We start from the raw sequence: 24449 nt of genomic DNA on the forward strand, positions 1-24449 counted from the left end.
TTAGTGACATAATATTACTAATGCCAAGCACCAAACAACCCAGTAAGGAGAGTTGCTGGGATCTGCATTGTCTCTTTCCTAAAAATGGAGCTCCAGTTGCTTGCTGGGTGAATGGAATTGGAAAGGTCAGCAGCCCCAAAGGTCGTTTTCCTACCTATGAGGACACGGTGTCTACCACGCAGCACAATCACATGTGCATCACCAACTCACCAGGCGCAGACCTAAGGCTGGAGCCAAGGATCTGGGCAAAGGAAGCGTTTGTGTCTCAGCTCTGCCGACAACTGCCCCCAAAGCATGTCTCTTAATTACTCCATGACTTAATTTCTTCATGTATAAGTTCTTATTTGGGTCCATGGATCTGGCCACCAGAAGGAATCCTGAAAAGTCATTTCTACTAATAGCTACCTCTTCCCCCCCAGGTTAATATCAAAAGAACCCTCTTTAATTTTATTAAATTAATAAAAATAAACTTCTTAATATCATTTTACCTTTGGATTAGGGGTAAGTCTCATTGTGTTCATTACAAGTCTCTTAAAATTTTATTGATTCTTAAGTCCTCAAACAGAACAAAGTATACCTAAACTTGGTAAAGCGCAAGTTTGAGAAAATATTAAATATCCCACTTGTATTCTCGACTGCAACCCTCATAAGATGCAGGACATTGTATGAGGCAACCTGCTGGTTTATAGAACTGGGTAGACTATGTCCCCGGTCTCCAAGAACTTCCAACATAAGGGAGACACAATGACTACAGATATTGAGAGAAAGGAAAAGGATGCACAGGTTACACACAAAACATGAACAGCTATAGTAGACACGTCTGGGACATCTGTCCAGCCCACGGTGACCAGCTTTCTCTGAGAAGTGCCTCCTCCCCCAGATACTGCATCCACAGCCATGTTTACACACCATCACTCACCCCCGTCTCAGCCACAGCTGATTGGACCAGGGGTGGATACCTGACCAAACTGAGCCAAATTCTCTGTCCTAGGAAGCTGGAATTGTGACTCGGAGCACCCGTAAACTCAGACAATTTAGGGTGGCTATACCTCTGAAGGGGAAGGAGGGAGGACAAAAGAACAGAGAGAAGCAGCCTGAGACCCTGTGTGCTCCCACCCCCAGAGACTGAGAAGACAGCTGCCTTGGAAACTAACAGCTTTCCCCTTTCTAGTACTCAGCCCCCATGGGGCCCCAGCAACATTCCTATCTTCCTGAAACATCCTTGTTTCCTATGAGAAATTTCCCCTTTCTCCTTGGCTGGCTCAGGCTGCTGCTACTTACATCCAAAGCCATCCTGACCAGGCCTTGATCATTATCATGCCCCTCCCCAAATAAAAGAGACACAGATAATCCAAAACAGCCAATAGTCCAAAAGCCATTTTTGGCCCTGGAGGACATTATGAAATGCGTATGTTCAAATTGCTGAAATTCATATCCCCTTGAATGAAAGTGCAAGCCCACAGCAATGTAAACCTGATTGGCAGAGTCCAGCAAAGCCTGTCGGTTTCCTTTGTCCTGCCCTAGGCTCTGCTCTCCTCTGCTCTCTGGTTCTCATAGGACGAGGAAGCATCACCTCTTCCCCTCCCCTCCCACCTATCTGCTCCCTGAAGACCCACAGCCGCCACCGTTATGACCAGCTGAGCACCTCACATTTTGGGAGGTACCTTTAAAGGCCCTTCCTGATAGCATCAAGCAGAACAGAACAAGCCTCCTAAGAAAATAGTAGAGGAGGCAGGAAAACCACTGGATTCTTTTTAGAAAAAGTTTACCATCACACCTCAGATAATTTATAAAACAAATAATGCCTAAAAGACATGCAAAAGAAGAGCCTTGAGTGGCTGGCTTCCTGGCTAACGAAGGTTTGCAGCGTGGTTCAGCAATTTTGATGGAAGAGCCACGTAGAAAGGAACCTGATTAAAGATCCGTAGGAACAAAAACTGTTGCAGGGACAAGAGGGAAGAGGACTATTCCAGAGCAGCCGGAATGTTCATCTGGCTGAGAAGAGTGTGCAGAGCCGGGCGGGGGTGGCGGGAACACTGGCGCTGTCCTTACAATGCCTGGTAGGCCCCGTATCCTGGGAAACAGAATCCAATTGCATTGAGAGATTTCTTTGTGTAACCCAAGCTTTCCTTATGGCAAAATAATCCTTTCCTCTTCCTCTTGGCAGCTCCCCGACGAGTAAAATTAGGCTATAAACACATACACACACGCCCTCACATACTCTCACACCCACACCCACACCCACATCCCCCCACACACGGTATCACATATTCTACCGCATGTTCCCACAGTTCCCCTCATCGCTACCCGACCGCTACATCTTAAGGGGTTTATGGACCTGTTAGGTACCACAGGGACCGAGGATTGTGTCTGGTACCTTACAGATGTGCCCGCGAGGGACAGCTCCCAGTTTATAAGGACTTGGCCATGTTGATGACGTCATTCAATCACAAAACGAGGCGACTTGGAGAGGCCTCAGGGAGCTCCCCTCCAATACAGCTCCTTCATTTTCCAGATGAAACAAAGGCCGGGTGCGGTGACGAAACGTTATCTTAGTCCAAAGACGCCCCTAGGTTTGGCCAGGCTCTTCTTTGCCTCCCCATCAAAAAGGACAGGCCAGCCTGGCCCAGGCTCCCTTCCATGTGAGGTTTTGCCAACAGGCCTCACAAACGTCCAGCAGAGAGCTTGCCAAGCCCAGGCCCCACTCGGCGTGTTATCTGCCCGCAGGGTTCTCCCATGACTCTCCGGCTGGCCCTGCTGCCACCTCTCTTTGTGGGCCAGCTGCACCGGCTTGGCTGCTGGTGCGTTCAGTCACAGGTCCTGCCTTTGTCGGGTTGATAAGCACGGGTCAGATTCCAAATCCCACTGCGATGACACAGGCATTCCTGCCCGGATTGTCTTCAAAGCCCGTGCTGCCTTGACGCATTGTCACCTAGGGCCTAGGGTGACCCAGGCCTGAGGCTTGGGCACAAGGAAGAAGGGGAAGCTGCAGTCCCGAGTCACAACACCAGGCTTCCCTTTCCAGAATCACCCTCCTGCATTTCCCTGCCAGTTGGCTCTTTTAAATTATTCTTTTGTACCTCAATTATTACAGCTCTCCCACATCCTGAAAAGCTTCTTTCCTGGGAAACACTTGAACCAGCCAGTTAAATTACTGACTAGCTTAAGAGATCTAGGTCAATGTTTCTAAAAGTGAGGTCCGTGGCAGAAACACTGGGTGCTTGTTAAAAATGAAGGCTCAGGGCTCCATCCCAGGCTTTCTGAATTAGAATCGCTCTCAGAGGAGGGGCTGGAAATCAGATTAACAAGCCCCCCAGGTGAATGTGATGTGCACTGAAAGCTAAGACTTACCTGACTCGCTGTGGTTACCTCCGGCAGCACTGGGTAGTTTCCTTCCCGAAGTCCTCCAGGTCTTTTCTTCTGAGACTTCTGTGAAAAAAAAGTACAAAGAACTTTGAAAATGTCAACTTAATGACCAAGATTATCATTTCTTGGAGGCAAATTTCTTTCTCCCGGACTTCACCTTATCAAGTCCCAACAGGAGGATAATTGCCCACAGAGGATACTTAAACCTTTCATCCCCCTACCATACAGAATGTTTACTCCCCACCCCCAACCCCTAAGATCCATTTCAAAGTTTAATGACCATTTAGGGGCACAAATCTATGGTGTTTCTTTTTGTGTAGCAAAGGTCTCTGGAGCCACTGACTTCCATTCTACCTGTTTAGAAACCAAGAGAACCTGAAGATTCTGAGAACTCATTTCAGCTTTATTTTTATTTTTTTTGGGGGGGGGTACACCAGGTTCAATCATCTGTTTTTATACACATGTCCCCGTATTCCCTCCCTTCCTTGATGCCCCCCCCTCAAGTCCCCCCACCCTCCCCGCCCCAGTCCTCTAAGGCATCTTCCATCCTCGAGTTGGACTCCCTTTGTTATACAACAACTTCCCACTGACTATTTTACAGTTGGTAGTGTATATATGTCTGTGCTACTCTCTCACTTCACCTCAGTTTCCCCTTCACCCCCCGCCCCCCCCATACCTCGAGTTCTCCAGTCCATTCTCTGTATCTGCATCCTTATTCTTGTCACTGAGTTCATCAGTACCATTTTTAGATTCCGTATATGTGAGTTAGCATACAATATTTGTCCATCAGCTTTATTTTTAAAAGAAGCCCACAGGAATACAGAAGGCACCACTCCCTTTGGCTGGGTAACATACCACGATAACTAAATGAGATCTTATTCTTGTGCCCAAGATGACTCTTCCTCTATTGACAGAGAGGTAACAATCAATAGTAGACCCGCAGCCTTGTTCCAACCATGAGCAAAAAGCTGACAGTGTATCCTGCACATATTTTGTGTTTGCGTCTTGCCTCTGAAGAATCCAAAGCACTTCCACCTATCTCTGTGTGCGCTCTGTCATGGTGGAAGGCAGTCATCCACTCTATTTCATAAATAACCCTTCTGTGACCACATATGTCCAAGGTAGAGTATTTAAGTAAAAGCAGAATTCTAGTAATTAATTAAGGTGACTTGATCCTTGGGTCAGAGAACTGAGCTACATTCTTCACATGAAATTGTCTTTTGGTGTATTCAAGACACCTTAATCTTGTTGGCATTCAGTCTGCACATAAAGCTGAACCACAGGTAACTCCACTTCTTTATCCATTTCCCCACCTTTTATGCCCTGCTTTCTGACATTAGGAATCTCACCTGCTCATATCAATCAGAGAAAAAAATAACATTAATTAACATCAGAATTTAAGGACTTAACATATTATTTTTCCCACAGATATCTGGATTATGAAAGAGAAGCCTAGACACGGATTTTTTTACCCAAAGAAATGGCTGGCTAATGGTGAAATTTTAGGCATCAGTGGATAGGAAACTTCCTACTATTCCTTTAGAAGTATACTTATTCTGCCCAATCAGAATGTCAAAACCTGTCTATAAGATACATTACATTAGAATGAAGAAACTGTCAAACAATAGAAATTTAAGCAAACAAACTCTGTTTCAAAGCACCTTAAGAAGGTGTTTTTGGAGATCTAGCATCATAACGTTAAATAACCCTGTAAACCTGGAGACTTCTGTGGACCAAGATGGAAAAACAAAAACTGGATTTACTTTCCCACCCAAAACAACTAAAAAACCGGCAAAACAGATGACAATAGTTCTCAACACGCTGGACATCAGGCAATGAAAGGCCGTGATCCCTGAAAAATGAGAAATGCATGAATTGAGCCCTAAGATTGCCCCAGCTTATTGCATTGAATTTCCAGCCCACAGCACAAGAAGGGGGAACCCAGATGGAGTCTGGCTGTCTCCCTGGGTAGAGGAAACTGGGGGGGCCGAGGTGACTGGAAAGAAGCGAGATGCGCAGGGAGAGGACTCCGGAGATGGGCAGGGGATTCCCCCTTGAGTATTCCGCTGTGTACTTGCTCAGTGCCTGCATGAGAGGAAACTGCCTGAGGCTGGAGAAAAGACAGCTGGAAGGATTAGACGGGACAGGGAGCAGAGAGCTCACAAACGGCTGGGAATAATGCCTGTTCCCACCACCTAGAGTGAAAAATCCTATAATTCACAGGGTGTGGGGTAGCCTACTTGGTAGTAAGGAAAATTAACCCTAGACGAAACACTGCCTCAGTCCCACCTCACAAAGCTTACTCAAGAAGAAACAGATAACGTGAACAGCCCTATTAAAGAAATTGGATTTGTACTTTAAAACCTTTCCACAAACTCAACACCAGGCTCAAATGACTTCACTTGGGAATTTTACCAAACATTTAGAGATGAAATAATATCAATTCTATACAAATTCTCCCAGAAAATTAAAGAAGAGAAAATATTTTAGTCTGATACCAAAACCCATTAGCTTCCCAGGTTCTTAAGCCTCCAGATTGAATTACACCACTGGCTTTCTTGGGTCTCCAACTTGCAGATGACAGATCATGGGACTTCTCAGCCTCTATACTAATTTCTAACAAAAAGAAAAAGAGAAGAAAGGAAAAGAAAGGAAGAAAGAAAAAAGAAAGAAAAAGAGAAAATATATAATTGCTTCTGTTGCTGGAGAATATGACTAATAGAATACTTATGATGAAACATCAAATTATACTTTAATTTTCAGTTTATTGTATGTCAATTATACTTCAATAAAGCTGATCTGTTTTTTTTTTTCAATCAAGAGAACTAATAAAATGCACACATATTATCTAGCCTGAGAAAAGATGTATGGTAGGGTGGCCACCATCCTTCCAGCCCATGGCAGACATTGCCAATCGATTACACAAGTGATTCAGGCAGCCACCACCAGTCAGAGTCAGACCTGGAGATAATATCTATTTTGCATGTCTGACCCTTATTTTATAAAACTGAGGCCCAAGTGTAGAACAATTAATAGCTAAACTGAAACTGGTACTGAAGTCTCCAGGGTACTAGTCCAATGTGATTTTCACAATACAAGTTTAAGAAAACTGGAATAGAGAGAAACTGAAGCCATGATCTAATAAAGAGAGGCCTGCAGAAGACTATGAGAAAAAAAAATCAGAGATTTGAATGGGATGTCAGATGTGACATTTTGAAGAATGTCAGTGAAGTGTTGTAATGCTGGTTTGAAATACATCTATTTTTCATAGCACCGATAATGGTTTCCAGACAAAGGAAAGACTTATCCACAAGAAAATGTAATTCTTATTTTTTATATTTTTACTAATGAAAATGTTAAAATCACTCAAACTGTTTTTGACTTAACATGAAAGTTAAGTCTCATTCTTCAGACCAGAAAAGTGCCCTCTTTGCAAATAAGGCCAAGAAGCAAAATGATGTTAGAGTACACAAAATGTAAGCCAATAAAATTATATGTGAATACACAGAAATAATATTCATCCTGTTGAGAAAATACATCATTAGTTTGAGGCACAAATATTTCTCTTTAAAAGCAATGACTATTTAATAGCTATCTGTAAGCCATGTGTTCATTTAATAATAATCACATGTGCCTATTAAAATAAAGACAGACTACTTGCTGATGGCCAACACTGAACAAGTCCACAGACTGTGGGTCTGCCTTCTCAGTGTTACTCCTACTGTGAGTTCCCTGTGAGCAGTGGCTAAAGTTTTCTCATCTTCGTATTGTCAGGGCTAGCAGAATCCCTGGCATATTATCTGTCCTTTCTTCTCGCTCCCAGCCTCTTAACATGTGAGTTAACAAATGTCCTTGCTGTTCCAGCCAGTCAAGTTGAAGTTTCCTTACTTGAAGTCAAGGGCATCAGAATGCACCCAACACCAGGCTGAGTCTCAGTTTCCTCAGTTACAGAAGAAGGATAGGACAACCTGCCTTCTCAGGTTTTGAGGGAAGTAAACTCGTTTAGAACTTCTTGCATAGGTTCTGTCTCAGCAAGTGCTAAATAACTATGAGTTTTCTTTCCCCTTTCTCTCTTATGGAATTTTCAATGTAAATATTAGAGATACAAGGTTCAACACACATGAAGCTTATAGATCTGTCACTCTGTTACGTCAGCTGCTAAACTTGATGCCACCTATTTTGAGAGAACTCATTTTTACGTTAAATTTCATTGCTTTTCTATCTAAGTTGTGTTACTGTTAAACTCACCAAAGGAAATGATTACAAGAAGGTCTGTGAATGAAAACTTAACTTTGTACCAGGCAAGCAACAAAGAAAACAGCTGTGAAGACTCTTCCTCGTAAGCAGGGAGGGACAACATAAAGGTAGGGGATTAAGAGGTACAAATTATTAGGCATAAAATAATCTTAGAGGATATATGGTACGAAATGGGGAACATTGCCAACATTTTATAACTATAGAGTATAACCTGTAAAAATTGCAAATCACTATATTATACCCCTGTAACATGTAATATTGTAAATCAACTATACTTAGGAGAAGGAGAAGAAAGAGAGAGAGGGAGGGAGGGAGGGAAGGAAGGAAGGAAGGAAGGAAGGAAGGAAGGAAGGAAGGAAGGAAGGAAGGAAGGAAAAGAAGACTCTTCCTTCCCCAAAACAAGGCATTTTGCTGGTAGCCCAGCAGCTGCAGCCCATGTTCGATCCATTATCCTTTCCAAAATCTTTTTAAACGGAAAATGTTATACTTACAGGAACATTGCAAGCACAGGAATAATAATGCTAAGAACACTCATAAACCCTTTACCCAGACTCACCTATTGTCAACATTTTGCCCATTTGCTTTATCATTGTTTCTCTCTGTCTCTCTCTCTCCATCTTTGTGTATATATATATTTTTTTCTGAATCATTTGAGGGTAAAACATTTTAATTTTAAATTTCATTTTAGAATTTAAACACTTTAAAAATAGATACTTGTACATGATTTGTACATGGTTCAAAATCCAAAATGCTCAAAAGGGGATAGAGTTAAAAGCAGGTCTTCTTCCCATCCCTATGCCCTAGACACCCTGTATATCAGCATGAGAACTTAAAATTCGGAGAGGAATGTATCCTGAGATTCTCTGAATTCATTTTCTTTCCCAATTATATGAAGACTTTCATACATCCAAAACAACTGAAAAAATTATATTTACCCAAAAGAGAAAATCCAAGCCACCTAATACCTATTAGAACCCCTCAGAAGCCACTGCTCTTTTTGATGCTACAAAGGTTTGAGACTTTTGGTTTTACTTAGCCATTTATTTTACTCATACATTTCTTTGTTCCTCCACCAATCATCTTTTGAGGTCTAGGCCCTGTGCTAGCGTGACACATTGCATTTTCCAACATTTCCCATCCCACATGCTCTTCTCACAGTGTGATTCTGACACTCCTCCCACAGAGAGGTGGGTCTACATTCCCTCCCTGATTTGAGACCACAGCAGATGTGACATTATTTACTTGACTTCCAAGGCCAGGTCATAAGAGGTAACACAGCTTCTTCCCCCAAGTTCTCTTGGGATGCTCGTTTTTGGAATCTAGACACCATCGTGTGAGGAGGCCCAAGCTGCCCTGTGAAGAAGCCCATGTGGAGATGAACTGACAGTTCTAATCAATGTGCCCACCATGTGAGTGAACTGCATTGGAAGAAGCCACTCCAGTGGAAGTCACCACTTCACTGGAACCCTAGTGGAGCCACCCCAGCTGACACTGCATGAGCAGGGACAAGCTGTCCTGCTGAACCCCGTCCGTGTCGCGGATTTGTGAGCAAATTAAATCATTTTTTTTTGTTATTTTAACCTATTAAGTTTGAAGTATTTTTCACGGTAGTTAATCAGAATAGCTACATACAGAGGATACAAAGATAAATCTAGTAGGTAGGGTACCTGCCTTCAAAAAGCTTATACTCCAGTGAAGGAGGTAGGCAAGCCAACAAAAATTAAACATAATACGACGATGACTTTCTATATAAATACCATTCTTACACAACATTTTAAGAAATGGGAGAAATTACCTGAATTTGATGGAGACTCAGAAGGATTTCAAGAAAACAAAAGCTGAGTTAAGTCTTAAAGGATGAGTAGGAGTTCATCAGAAAGAGGCAACAGGTGCCTTCCATCAGTGTAGTGCCACAGAACTTTGTCGTAGAAAGTAAATAAGGGTGGTTAGGAGGGCAAGGGTAGGATAAAATCAGAGAGAAGGAAGCACCCAAGTTAAGGATGCCGGTTAGAATTAGAACAGAGACAGAGAGGAAGCAGGACGTGGGGATGCTGAGGGAGGGACAGAGCAGGAAATATATGAGGCTGCAGAGTTACTGGGGCTGCTGAGCAGGACAGGGTAGTCAGAGAGCCCAGCACCAAGACCTGGGCCTGATTCAGCCTCTGACTTACGAGCTATGTGAGCTGTAGGAGCCTGGGAGAACCCCTCTGTCAATAGAGGGGTTGGAACTTAGGAGCTTTAACGCCCTGTCCAATTCTGTGACACTTGAAGTCCCAAGTCTAAGGGTCAGGGCTTCTCAAAATGTGGTCCCATAGAGTCAGGTTGCCTGGGTACCTGCTAACCTATATCATATCAGTTCCCCAGGTTATCCCAATGCCAATTATGCTTACCAAACAGTACCACATGAACTGAATGGAACTGAACTTCGCCTCCTCTTGGTTTCTTTACATAAAATAGAGAACAAAGAAACGTTTGCGTTCTGTAGTCAATGCTGTAGAAATGTAACATAAAACTGTGTAAGATTTCTTTTAAATACCACACCATTTTACCCAAACTGTAAACTGATTGTTTCTTTTCCCGTTAGATAAGAAAGTAGTAGCTCGTTTTCCCTTTTTTCTTAAGGAAGCAAACTTACCCCATGGGAGGGGCCAGTAAAGTGCCCTCCTTGACGTCAGAAGCCGAGGCGACTCCTGAGAAGACTTGAAAGCGCCAGGGAGGGAGGGTGGTGGGTAATTCAGGATGGACATGTTGAAATTCACTCCACAACCCCCTCTGGCTGGACAGCCACTGACAGCATCAGCATTTTGTTTGTGGTAAACACCGCAAAAACACTAGCATCTTCTAGAATCTTCTAAACAGTCAGATGTACAAGAGATGAGGGTGATTGATTTCATTGGCTCGTACAGGAGCAGAGCCATGGGAGGAATCTTCCGGAAGAGAAAATCAGGACCTGGACAAGCTTCTTGAATCAGGCAAGAAGCAGAGCAGAGGCACGACCTGCTTTTCAAATGTTAATGAATGTTCTTAATCAGATAACTGTGGCTCTCACCAAGAGTTCTGCTCCCACACATCCTAGTTTGAGGCTGAGCTAGACCAGCATGCGCTTGATTAAACTCGGCCCGGACCTCATCCAAGGGCAGGCCTGTTGTTTTTATCTTTTAAATCATCAGGAGAATTGTAAATAGGACAAATTTAGGAAATATAAATTCCTCCACCTCCCTTAATCTCAACAAGGCATAGAAGCACACATGTGTCTATTTGGCCCAGAAGATTCAGCGGTTAGCTGAAAAATTGTCAGATCCTGTAAGAAAAAGAAGGAAAACAGAGAGAGAGATGGAGAGTGAATGGAAAAAGGAGCATGGGGAGTGGAGATGGGCCATTTCTGGGCAGTGCAGTCCTGGGGCATTCATTTGTGCTGGCTCCTTCGCCTGGTAACATGAAAATGGACCTCAGGTCCTGAAGGGAGAAGAAGGAAGCCCCACGGGGAAGAAAGCACCGTGTCCTGGCCGAGGGCCCCGCCTGCTGCCGCCGGGAGGTCTGCAGACTCATTGCTCGTTCCTGAGGGTCACGGATCTTTGGCAGCATCCTCTGGCAGCATCCTCCTTTCCTCCCACAAGTGGTGCCTGCTGCTGCCGGTCCAGCCTCTCCCCTCCCCCAGACAAAAGGTCCAAGGAAGGAGCCCCTTCTGTAAGGCACTCCAGGAATGTGTGATTTATAGGAAGGAGACACCCCTAGGTGTGAGAACACAAACCCCAAAGAGATAAGGATCTACAGCATACATTTTAGTTCTCTCTTTTCCCTGATCTGTAGCAGGGGGTCTATTAAAATCTAAAAGGGCAGGGAGGTGTTGCCTAATCTAGCTTTCTTCTCTCACCCCTACCTTTTTCAAGGATTTGTTTCCATGTCTTCATGACATAATTGTCCTGTGTTGATGTCTGCAAACCCAAATTCATGTTAATGCCAAGAAAGAAAATTCTTCCAACCTGCAGGACATCAAAAGCAAGGCTGGTTTTACCCCCATTAGACAAGAGACGGGCTCACAAAGCTGCTGCTGGTTTCAGGCTCAGGGTGGGCTCACCAGTAGGAGGAACAAGGAGACTCAGCCTTACTCACCACCTGAGTCCATTCCGGGCCAGACAAGCTCTGCCAAAAGATAAACACCAAGAGGGAAAAGAACCTTGCATAAATAGCGCCATGAAGACAAAGAACAATGCTGATGTATTTTATGTCCATGTGAGCGCAGGCACAAAGCCATATTGGAAGCTTCTTTTTCTCCTATATTATGTAAGGACTGGTCCATGAGACAAGCCTCTGTACCCCAAGCAAGGGGAACCCAGATCCTCTAATATCGAAAGGCTTACAAGATATCCAGGGCCGGGCACCTCCTCGGAGAAGGCAAAGCAACTAGATTAGGGAATGGTAAAGAGAAAATAGGACTTTTTTTAAGGTTCTCCCATGGATTTTAGCACCTAGTGCATGCAAGTAGTTTACAAAGTTTAATGACACAAGTCTACCAGTGAAAAAGACAGTCTCCTGCTGCCCTCTCTGACCTGTCCTTTTCAGCCTTTTCTTATATTTTCCCCCAGATTTCTAAATAATAAGTTTATACTGCTATTGACTTATCCATTTAGGACATGACTTACTGGCTTCCTATTTTGTTAGAAGACTCTTATACCTGCCTCCCTGTTTTGCCTCCCCCTACTCTCCCAATATAGATAAATTATAATTTTTGGTTAAATCAGTAGTTTGTGTTTACGTTATTGGATATTGTTGCTAGTGAGGACAGAAATGAACTGAAGTTTGATTTCCTTAGTGTTGCTATTGAGAAGTCCTGGGCCATCGCAACTCCTATTCCTTTGAATGGAACCTGTTTTTATCCTTCTAGGGTCTTTACCCACAGCTTATGAAATTTCAAAGTGGTGTAACATGGTGTGGATCTTTCCAAATTCACAGGGAAATTTCCTGGTATTTTTTCTTTGCCAATTCTTTCACCTCATTTTCTTTATTCTCTCTTTCTAGAATTCCTGTTGGGTGAAGGTTGGCCTTCCTAAACTAATTCCTTTATTTTTTCTTATCATCATTTCTTCCTTCTTGGGCATCTTTATCTTTTGGTTCATCTTTCTGGGAGATCTTCCCACTTTATCTGCCAAATCTTCTTTTTTTACTTAGCTTTTCTATTTTTAATTTCTGAGAGATTCTCTTTCTTGTGCTTTGATCATTCCTGGATTAAAGCATTCTGCTTCTGGTTAATGGATGCAGCACTACTTCTTATCTCCCAAAGAATATTAAATATATGGTTTGGGTGTTTGAGAAATTTTATTCTGTTCCTCTGCATTGTTTATGTTTCCTTCTAAATCTTTTCCCTTCTGGAATGATTTTGGACTCTTTTGTCCTGGAGGCTTTCTGCCAGAGTTGGGTGACTCCTGGATGTCCATCCACATTGAAGTCTAAGACCCAAAAATCTGATTCGTGGGTTTGCTTTGAGGTGTGTGGGCAGGACTTGTCGGCTGGTAAATTTTCATTGATGGAGACCAGGTGGTGACCAGCCTTTTCAGGGTGGGACCCCAAATGGCATTCTCTGCAGGTCTTTTCTCTGCAGCCACTCAGTTCTCTGGGGTCTCTTTTATGAGTTATTAATTCCATTCATGAGGGCGCCACTCTTACAACCCAATCACCTCCCCAAGGCCCCACCTCAAATACCATCATATCGGGTGTTAAGATTTAACATATGAATTTGGGGGACACACACATTCAGTCCATTGCAGAAGGGGACATTCTAGTTCCCTATGTGTCCTTACCTTTACTTTAGAAGGTCTTTATTTAGATGATCAACTTCTCACTTTCCAACTTAAAATAGCTTCATATTTCCTGAGGCATTTTAAAGTCAATAATCACTCAAAACAGTGGGATGTTTTCCTGTAGTATTTTGCCTCTTTGTAAACTAAGATTTTTAAAAATTAATTTATTTTTATTTATTGGCTGCATTGGGTCTTGTTGCTGCACACAGGCTTTCTGTAATTGTGGAGAGCGGGGCTATTCTTTGTTGTGATGCGCAGGCTTCTTATTGCAGTGGCTTCTCTTGTTGAGGAGCATGGGCTCTAGGCACTCAGGCTTCAGTAGTTGCGGCACATGGACTCAGTAGTTGTGGCTCACGGGCTTAGTTGCTCCTCGGCATGTGGAATCTTCCCGGACCAGGGATCGAACCCGTGTCCCCTGCATTGGCAGGCGGATTCTTAACCACTGAGCCACCAGGGAAGCCCCTAAGTAAGATTTGATGCATATTTCACCTGCTGAACACTGACCCCCATGAGGACTTGGGATCGTCTCCACTCTTCTACAGGCCATAGAGGATAACACAATGCCTAGCACATCCCACAAGGCAGCTCTTAGGAGCTACAAAAGATCTTAAGTTTACCTGGTCTAATCCCCTTCTTTTACAGATGATCTAAGGTAAGCCCAAACAAAATGAAATTATTTACCCAAGACTCCAAGGAAGAGGTCAAGCCAAAACTTGACCTGGACCTTCTAACTTAGAATTAGCGCCCTCCACTCTACCACACAGCCCAGAACAGGTGTTCATAAGTATCTCATGTCTACATCACAGCCTAATTATCTGTGATCTCCCCATCATAGCCCAACTTTCTCTTTTCTTTGTAAAAGCTGTTCTTTTAACAACAATAACGCTTAACATAAGCCTAAGAGTTAATTACATCAAAAGGAAAAGTTAGGACATGAAATATTAGATGAATAACTGCATGCCAAAATGTAACACAATCAAAAATACTCTCCATCAATGGTTTCATCGTGCGTTCTCTCATAAAGCATGTCACGGGTCTGCACATTTCATGCCCCTGAATGCTGACTGCTTTGTGTACCTGCAGAGTCTTTCCTTTTTTTAACTTGACAAAACTAGCCCCAACTAACCTCCATGCTCTCTGAGTGTTGCCTTCATTAGGGTCACCTGAGTGAGTTTAGTTTCGAACACCTGACTGAAGGAGATTCCGATTGCTTGCTTTTGTGTCTTACCCAAACGGACTTGCCCTGTATCACTGTTACTGGCTACAGCCAGGACCAAATTCTGGTTCAGCTGCTCATCACTGAAAAATCAATGTTCGAGAGACAAGGGTTGGTGGAAAAAGAAAGATGCTTTATTCAGGAAGTCGCCAACCTGGGAAGATGGCAGCCTAGCAACCCAAAACCATCTCCCAGGTGTCAGTTAGGGGACAAAAGGTTTTAAAGGGGAGTTTCAGGGGTTCACAGGCGGGAGGGCTACGTGCAGAACAGCACAGTCAGCTCCAACAATCATCTTGCAACTGGTCACGCAGTGGTCTGGTCAGCATCTTTTCTTGACTGCTTTAAGCGCAGTTAATCTGCAGTTCCAGGGTAGGTGTGCTCCCATTTCATAGGCCAGTTCTTATAACTGTGCAAGATGGAGCAGCTTATGTCATGGCTACAGTCTGGTCATCATTCAGTTAGCTTTTTCTCTCTGGTGGTGGTTTTACTATCTGCAAAACAACTCAGGAAAGTGCCTCAGATGCTGTTATCCATGTCCTTCAGGGAGGAACTAAAGATTCTGTGGCTGCTACATGGCTGATTCACTGTTCAAACTGTTACCAGCTCTCCAGGCCTGACTGCCATCCTTGTCACCACATGTTCACATCCTTTCAAAATTCAATTCTTGAGTCAGGCTTTTGTGACTCAGGGGAGGCTTCAGAGACTATGCCTTTTCTACAAACAAGAGGCAGGTAGAGGACACAGTGGGGCGAGGGGGGCTCGATCCAGGGGAGGCCCCATTCGGTCCTGCTGGTTACATCACCACCCACTCCAGCACACGGCAAACATTCATTGCAGGCCTCCTGGATGCCAGGCACTGTTCTGGGCTCTTGGGAGACAGCATGAGCAAAACAAAGCCCCCTGCCCTTGGAGTGCTTACATTCTAAAACATGAGCATCAAAAACAAAAAAAGTAATTACATAGCATGTTGGATGGTGGAAAGTGATGAGGGAAAAGAAAAAGTGCAAGGTAAGGGGGGTGGGGAGTGCTGAACAGGTGGTCAGGAGAGGTGACGTTTGCACAAAGCCTTGAAGGAGGTGAGGGAATGAGCCCGGGAGATACCTGGGCAGGTTTCCCAACACCCAGTCAGGGTGAAGGTCCCCAGGAGAGAATATGTCCCGTCTGAGGTAATACCACTTCCTGATGGGTGACATATTTGGGGAAAGAATCCTAAGTAAGAGGGAGTTGTCATTCTCTGATTCCAGAGAGAAAAAAGAAAACGAAACTTCTAGAGAGAAAGAGTGAGAACCTGGAGGTACAGAATCTGTAACAGTGGTGTGACAGTGGCATGGGGAAACTAGGTTGCCAGAAAATATAACTGAGAAAAGAAGGTGGCATCTTAGAGGCAGGAAATTGCCACGGGAATGATTGACACGGGGGCTGAATCTCACGCACCTTTGCATTCACGGCATCTGGTGCAGAACAGAGCACACGGCAGGCCTGTGGAAGGAAGGGATAACCGTCCTTAACATATTACACTTCTTGTGCTTTGTGTGGTGTAGGATTGGAATCAGCCCAAGAGCTGTGCTGTGAGGTCTGCTGCAAATGCGTCCTTGACTCTATTTCTAAGAAAGGGGATGCACCTCAAAGAAAAATTTAGCAATATTTTTTTCTATTCATTGGTTTATTCAGTCTGCCTAAAACCTAGTCCAGTGAATTATGGAGACTGAGAAAGGCATGCGTGGTTAAGACATTTAGGCACGTGGGAAGTTGTAACCCGGTAGTTGAACGGAGCGTGAGTGCGGTGTGTACGCGTGTCTTTTATCAAGATGCTGTTAATGGGGGTGCAAGGCATGGATATTAATAGAGTCCACAGATTTACAAACCTTTTAAGAAGATATTTATATACATTCCAGCCTGATATTGAATTGCATCAAGGTTCTTTTGGTTGAAGTTACAGAAAGCACTTCAAACACTAAAGCAATACTAAAGAGTAATTTATTACAAAGATATAGAGGTAGATCCTGGAACCTCAGGGCAAGAAATCAGTCAGACGTTCCCAGGGAGCCGAAACCCAGAGCTAGCAAGTCAGTGGGAACCCAGGAGGCTCCCTGCTGTCCTGCTCTTTCCCATCCTCACGCTGTGGGGCCGCGTGGTCTCTCAGTCCCGTCTCTGTGTGGGTGTGCTCCCCTCCTTTTCTCTTGGCAGACCTCCTTTCTTCTCTGCCCATCCACACGGCCTGCCCAGCATGCCTGGGTTTATATTACCTTGATTTCAGCAATAAATAGAGCCCGAAACAAGAATGGTTCCGTCTCAGTTCCAACATTGCAGGAAAGATTGACACTGCTTGGGCCAGTGTCTCTGTCTGCTCCAAGTAACCACAGCCAGCGGGGCAGTCACTCGCTCAAACACCGCTGCCTGGGCGTTGATACTGACCTCAGACAATTTGGCCTAAGTCACATTCATCAGGTTCTTTTCAGTAGCTGATGGCAACCCTGCTGGTTAGAGGTATGTGAGCGCTATAGACCCCCTTTCCAAGCACCTCCCTGTGAGGAGCGTGCCAAAATGAAAGCAGGTCTCATTCAGAATTCCGTCACACATACAAACATGTACACAGAAGCAGGCACAAAACATCAGGCCACTGGTTCACTGAAGCTTGGAGAAGTAGCGACTGACAATAGCTTACATGGGAAGTTCACTCAAGGAAGGGAGAGGTGACAGCAGTCCTACTGCAGAATCAGCTCAACTCCCAGCTGCATTAGTGGCGGAATCCTCTGGGACTCCTCAGTGCACAGAACGCAACAAAGCCCCCATCCTAGCGTTTCTCCAAGAGTTGAGGGGGGCAGGTGTTCATCAGGTGGACCCACTCTAATACCGCATGAATACAAGGGCACAGGGGCCTTTACAATGTTTCCAGCCAATCCACAGCTCGCCCATGCAAATCCTCGTGCTGGTTAACAGACCCTCTAGTCAAGATGCAGGTGTCTTTTGCCACCTTTGGGGAGTGAACTCCTGACTAGGACCCTGCAAACGTAGCTACCATGCTCTGGGGTGTGGATTCCTGATGAGGGACTTCAAACGTAAACCAAGCAGCTCTAGGCAAATGAACACACACAAAGACACACACACGCACCCTCTGTTGGTTGCAAAAGGGCCCCTGCCGGAAGCTCCCCCGCGCCCCGCGGCTGCTTACGCGTCAGTGTTCTTTAGTAACTGGACATGTTGCTATCTGAACAATACAGGGGTCTTGTGACCAAGGAAAAGGAGGGAGTACAATGGAGTTGGGCAGCCAGCCCCTCTGCTGCACTCACTGATCTAAAGCAAATCTCTCAACCCTTGTCTCCGTTTCCTCATCTATAAAATGGGATGATCAGTACCTACCCTGCCAGTTTCTTAGGGTTTGTGTGAGAATCAAATGAAAACACTTTGAAAACTGAGAAGCCTTGTTCAAAGAGGAGATACTATTCCGACAGTGTATACAAGAAACCGCAGTGTTGTATAACCATCAAAAGGGTCATTCTTCACATCCAAACGTAACCGTACATAAGCACGCACTCTTGATTCCCCAAAGCTTACTTGTATGTTCCAGACCAGAAAGTGTCATTTTTTATTGTCAGGGATCTTTTAGGACACTTGCGAGTTTATGGGAGGCTGACTGGACATACGTGGAGGCTATATAAGGGTATGTCGCGTTTACTGGGGCTTTCTCTGTGCCAGGCTCGGTGTTTCACATGATTATCCCACTTAATCCGCACACAGACTCCGGGGGTGGGCACTGCTCTTATCCTTGCAGCCTGGTGATAAGGAAACGCAGACTGAACGCATCAGCACCTAACACAGGCAGCAGAGCGCCGGGACGCCACGCTCCTTCGATTCTAAAATGCTGTACGCAGCTTGTCGTTGCTACGCGTACGGGTAGAACTGTGCCCCCGCCCACTGCAAAAGGGAAGAGGGAAATTTGGATAAACACACAGAAGAGAAGGCCGAGTGAAGGCGGAGCAGAGACTGGCGTGATGCATCTGCAAGCTGAGGAATGCCAAGGACTGCCAGCAAACACCAGAAGCCAGGAGAGAGGCACAGGTGGTTTCCCCTTTACCACTCACAGAAGGAACCAGCCCGGCCAACAATCTGAAGTTCAGACTTCTGGCCTCCAGAACTGGAGAGAATAAATACCTGTTGTTTTTAAGCCACCAAGTGTGTGGCAATTTGTTATAGCAGCTCTAGGGAACTAATACACCATGTGACTATGTGACGTCCCTAAAAGGAGCCTGGGGTAGCCTAGTACTCTCTTCGCCCCTGTGTAAATGAGGTCGGGCTCATTTGGGAGGGTGTCTTTACAGACCAAGCAAGTCCCTCCCCAGTCACGCTCCTGGTTCTGTGGAGGCTAACCTGACTGTGCCCCAACCAAAGCGGGTCTCTGAAGGCACCTGTGAGATGCGGGGTTCAGCCACAATCATGTGGACTGGCCGACGTGTTCAGGTCACAAGATCCTTTAGGGCTGGGCAAAGGGGAAAACCTCTCACTTTTCTTTCTATTCCACTTCTACTAGGGTTACACTGAAATCTTCGTGAGGAACCAGATCTATTTGCTGGGTGAGGAATCATATGTATTTCCAAAAACCAGGATTTCCTCTACTTTTCGGTCAGTCCATCTTTGAAATGTTTGTCAAATTAACATATCACTTATGCTTTTTTAAAAAAATTATTTAAAGTCTTTATTGAATTTGTTACAATATAGCTTCTGTTTTACCTTTTTGGTTCTTTTGGCCCCGAGACATGTGGTTTTTTAGCTCTCCTACCAAGGACTGAACCCGAACCCCCTGCATTGGAAGGCAAAGTCTTAACCACTGGACCGCCAGGGAAGTCCCCACTTGTGCTTTTTAAAAAGCAGTTTTATAACACTCCCCAAAATGGAGAGCCAGAATCACTCGCCAAGAATAAAAAGTAAAAGTATTAAAATATAAATATTTACCTGTTTACTCTCTGTATACCAGGGAACACACTGGCCAGAGAAAAAGTTGATTGGTAAACTGGAGCAGGATCCACGCTACTCTAATAGGCTAGATAATTTTTGTGAATAGAACTACTTTTGAAAGCTACTGGAAAATATTAAGTAACAGTACGAAGAAGTTTATTATTGTAGACTTTATTACTGTACTGCTGTGAGAATTCTCAGACCACCACAGATCTACCTGTTTGGCGCAACATTCTGTAGAGATAAAATTCCAGAATGCGATAAGTCGGACAGGCTTTTAAATACTTAAGTGCCACTCACATTTAAAAGAACAGATGCTGGTATTTCAAGTCTGAGAAAATTAACAGTATGGACATCTGCCATCTGTATGACCTTGCTTAAGTGTCACTTTTTCACCCCTGATAATAACTGGTGATGTGTCTTGTCTTGACTGGAGAAAATAAATAAGACTACTGGGCTAAAAAGAGATCTTTTCATTGTGCTGGTAAGAGAAGAAATCTGGACACTGCGCCAAAGAATACAGGCTAACCTTTGTTCAGAGACTCTCATGGAGAAGAGGGGAAAGGGCTGACGGGATAAAGAGACGCTTGTGTTTGCAGTGTGCAGAGGCAGACGGGATGCCACGCTCCACAGCACGCAACAAGCCTTCTAATGCGCCGACGCTTGACACAAACAAGTGTATCTATTTGGGTCTAATATTGCTTTTCCTGGAGTTGAAGGTGAAGACCCCTACATGGATGCGATCCCAATATGGAAATGGAAGCATGAGGGCCTAAAATGCCAAGCCAGTCAGCCAGCTTGTCGGCATCAACATTCAAGAGTTCGGCTGTCGTGGAAAACAAGGAGATGGCTGTGCGTGTTTCCTGCCACCACCTTTTCCTCTGCGCGCTGCCCTTTGCAGAAGTAGTGGGCTAATAAAATGCAGCCTGTTCTCCACAATAACACCCCAGGGTTAACTGAAAACAATGACTCCAATGCAAAACAACTCAGAAGAACATAAAAGACCAGGAATGTAACATTTCTCAGAGGGAAGGCAAAAATGGAAAGGGGAGGTACACCATCACACAACAGTGAATCAAAAGTGATGTCCTGGCCAGAAACAGATGGCTCACTCAACCGGGAATTCGGAAGAGACTTTTTAATGAAGGGATAGTTTCTTTGGAGGTGTGGGTGGGGTTAAGGAACAAGCCACAGCAGAAAACTGCCACCACCCTGTATTTGTTTGCTAGAGCTGCCAACACAGGTTCCCTCCAACTGGGTGGTTTAATAACCACAGTTTCTTATCTCACAGCTCTGGAGTCCAGATGACTGAAATCAAGGTGTTAGCAGGCTCACGCTTCCTCTGAAGGCTTTAGCAAAAAAATCTGTTCCAGCCCCTCTCCTAGATTCTACAGTTCCTTGGCTTGTGGCAGCATGAGTCCAGTCTTCACAAGGCATTCTCCCTGTGTGCATGGCTGTGTCCAAATCTCCCCGTTAGCGTGAGTCCAGTCTTCACAAGGCATTCTCCCTGTGTGCATGGCTGTGTCCAAATCTCCCCTTTCGATAAGGACACCCAGTCATATTGGATTAGGGGCCCATGCTACTCCAGTATGACCTTGTCTTAACTAATCACAGCTGCAACGATCTCTATTCCAAGTAAGGTTATGTTCTGAGGTTCTGGGGGTTAGGATTTCAACACATTCACTTTGCTGTACACCTGAAACTAACACAACATTGTAAATCAACTATACTCCAATAAAAGATTTTTAATTATCTATAAAAAATCTATACACATAATGGCATTTAGAGTTCTATAATAAAATATTATTTGCCTATATTTGTGGGGGGAAAAGGAATTTTGGAGTGACAAAATTCACCCCCAACACTCTCCTAGGCCTGAAAAGGCAAAGGAAGGACAGGTGCTGGAGCCCCTGGTTGAGAGCTGAAGCCCTGGAATGGTGTTGTTGTGAGGGACAGAGCAGAGCCAGAACCTGCCAAAGCAGGGAGGGGGCCAGAGAAATGAATATTCTGCCCACTCTCTCATCCCGCTCTCCAGATACAAAAGCCAAGCAGAAGGTGGAGGACAGGGAAGCCAGCTGATACAATCTGGGGAAGTCAGCTGTCCCCCAGGACGGGGCAGAGAAGAGGGGAGAGTGGAGAGGGGGGTAGGGTGAGGTTATGGGGCGATCAGAGGGAAACGAGCAAAATGAACATCTGTTTACATGACAGACTCAAGGGATCCAAATAGGTTAGGGAGAGAAGTTGATTTATAAGAATTTTCCAAACTGTAGCTTGGGAATCAACGCATTTAGAAAATCCAGAGGAAAATCAAGGTGTGTGTTCTCTCCCAAGAAAGATATCTGTTTGCAAATGTCTCCTCTTTAACGGATACGTCAGGTCAGAGTCGAAGGTCTACATTTCAACAGACACAATGAAGGCCTCCTGAGGAAACATCACCTTTGGGTGCACACGCAAAGCCTCTTCAAATTATTTCATCACACCCCTCTGTCCTCCTGAAACCTGAGTCACCCCAGATGTCCTTTCATTCTGTATCCAGTTCAATCCCACCTCTCCATTTCTATTCTCGTCACGTTGTTTCAGGACCCCCTCACTTTTCCTCCCACCCACCCCACTGGGTCCAGTCTTCCAGCCTTAGTCTCCCACAGTCCACCCTGGACGCTGTGGGCTGCAGAGCATAATTCAGACTCCCTGGCATGATGGTCTAGGCTCTTTGTGGTCTGGTCTCTGCCTATACTTCAGGCCTCATCTCCCTCTCATCCATGCCCCACCCTCGCCTATGGTTCTCCAATAAACTAATCCACTCTGTAAGGAAAAATGAGAAAAAATTTGAAAGGGGAGAAAAATAGATCACTGGGTGTCCTGTCTGATGCACTCTACTGGGTTATCTTGATCTTCCCTTGGTTTTGAGCTATTTTATTTCTGTGAGTTGTAGACTATTTTATATTTAATTTCTGTAAGTTGCACACTAGTGAAAGTGATGCAAATGAGTCTCGGCCACAGAAGTGTCCCTGGAGAGGCACTAGATTATTGCCCTGTGAACACTGACCAGTTCTGCATCTGTTCTTAAGTTCTCTTCATCATTTCTGATCACTTACAGATGAATGTTCTTTGAATTCTCCTTTGAATCATTTATAAAATCTTACTGGTTTTCTCATTAATTAATGAGTTCAATAAAACCTTTGACAGATGCTCAATTTATAATTCTATGAGAGTCACAATTTTATCCTTTTAAATTTTTATATCGTTTAATAATTCCTATGGTTCTCTGATTGGGTCACGCTCTTTCCTGCCTCTCTTTGTACAAGCTGCTGGCACTGTCCAGAATGTTCTTCCCCATCTTTGCCTACCTGGTGAACTCCTAATCATCCTTCAATACTCAGCTAAAGGTTGCCTCTTCTGTGAAGCCTTCCCTAATTACCCAATGAATACTCCTGAGTTGAGCAGCACGTTGTACGTGCCTGTATTTCCATGCTTACTATATGTGTCAATACCTGCTTTCCACACTAGTCTTGGAACTCTCGTTGGTAAGGGCCATATTCTACTCATCTAGAATATGGATATCTATATCCTACTCACCTGGCACAGAGTCAGCACTTAACAATATTACTGAATACTTATTCAGTACCTTTACCTGGGTTTCCTTTTAATTCTCACAACGGCCTTATGAAGTAGGTAGCATTTGTGTCTCCCTTTTATGGATGAAGAAATTGAACTTAAAAAGACAGGGTAACTTGCCTGGGATCACACAGCTTGGGGAGGATCTGACCTAGTGGGTGTGTCTTCTGACTGAATGTTCTTAACTGCAATATTATACTGTTTGTTGATTCAGCAAATCCATGGCCCTCCGGCCCTCTTTGAGTTATGCTTAAACAGAACAACCACAACTTAGGAAAAGAACGGCTGACTTTCAGGTGTTGTTTTTTATCAAGATATATATTATCAGCTTGGGGCAATAAAGAGCAAAATGACTTTCAATACCTTAATTTCTCTCTCCTAAGAAATTAGTCAAAACATATCAGCCAAGGAGAACTGGCTATCAGGACGAATTCCTGGCTGTTACCACACACTGCAGCATACGTGAAAACTGCCGTTTCCAGCTCACACAATCAGCACAGTGCTTGGCACACACAGGTGCCCAGCAGGTAGTATCTGTCTATGGGCGTGTTGCACAAGGACGTCCACCACGCAGGGGCCAGCTGCCCCACCGAGCAGCCCGAGGATCCCCGGCCCCTATTTCACCCAGTGTCTCTCTGCCGGCCAGCCTGCTCCTGCCAAGGGCAGTTCTACTATCAGGGCTGTATCTGGGGTTTGGAGTTGACGGAAGCCTCTGGAGCATTTTTTTTTGCATGCACCCGATTGCTCAACTTCGTTAAGCAGGTGAAGAGTGAAATAAATGCTTCTTCACAACCTGGGTAAGTCAGCCTCCATCCTTGAGGTGACTCAGGGCGACCTGACCTTCATTCACAGGGTTGAAAAAAACAGAGTGCATTGCCACAAAAGGGGAAACGACGGGAAAGGCTGCGCTGGGCTTTAATTACCTGGAGTGGTGTGATTAGGGTACCTTTGATGTTGATAATCCATCTGAGGGCCCTTCGTCTCAGTGCCCCGTCCTTGGAGGTTTGGGCTCGGGTAAGCCAATGTAATCATTATCTCCGGCTCCAGATTATGCCAGAGAGCAGGCTGTGTGGAGGCTTGGGGAGCAGCGAGGCCAGGCAGCCTCAGCTGCATTTCCCCCCAGTGCCAGGAAAGGTTCTGATTCAAAAACAAATGTATTTATCACTCCCAACCGCTCCGCAGGGCAGGGCATCCTGCCTCTGGGTGGAGTGTCAGTATACAGTGGGAACACTGGCCGGCGGCCA

General features: G+C 44.7%; 1 long non-coding RNA gene across 1 annotated transcript in view; it reads right to left on the reverse strand.

The window, feature by feature from the left end:
- Positions 1–16014: 16014 nt before the first annotated feature.
- LOC130859605 (uncharacterized) overlaps positions 16015–24449 on the reverse strand; it is a 79188-nt gene continuing 70753 nt past the window's right edge. The window contains exon 4 of the long non-coding RNA XR_009055226.1: positions 16015–16116. This is a non-coding gene — a long non-coding RNA (uncharacterized LOC130859605). The remainder of the gene's footprint in view (positions 16117–24449) is intronic.

This window comes from Hippopotamus amphibius, chromosome 8 (assembly GCF_030028045.1).
Source record: "Hippopotamus amphibius kiboko isolate mHipAmp2 chromosome 8, mHipAmp2.hap2, whole genome shotgun sequence".
Taxonomy (NCBI): Eukaryota; Metazoa; Chordata; class Mammalia; order Artiodactyla; family Hippopotamidae; genus Hippopotamus; species Hippopotamus amphibius.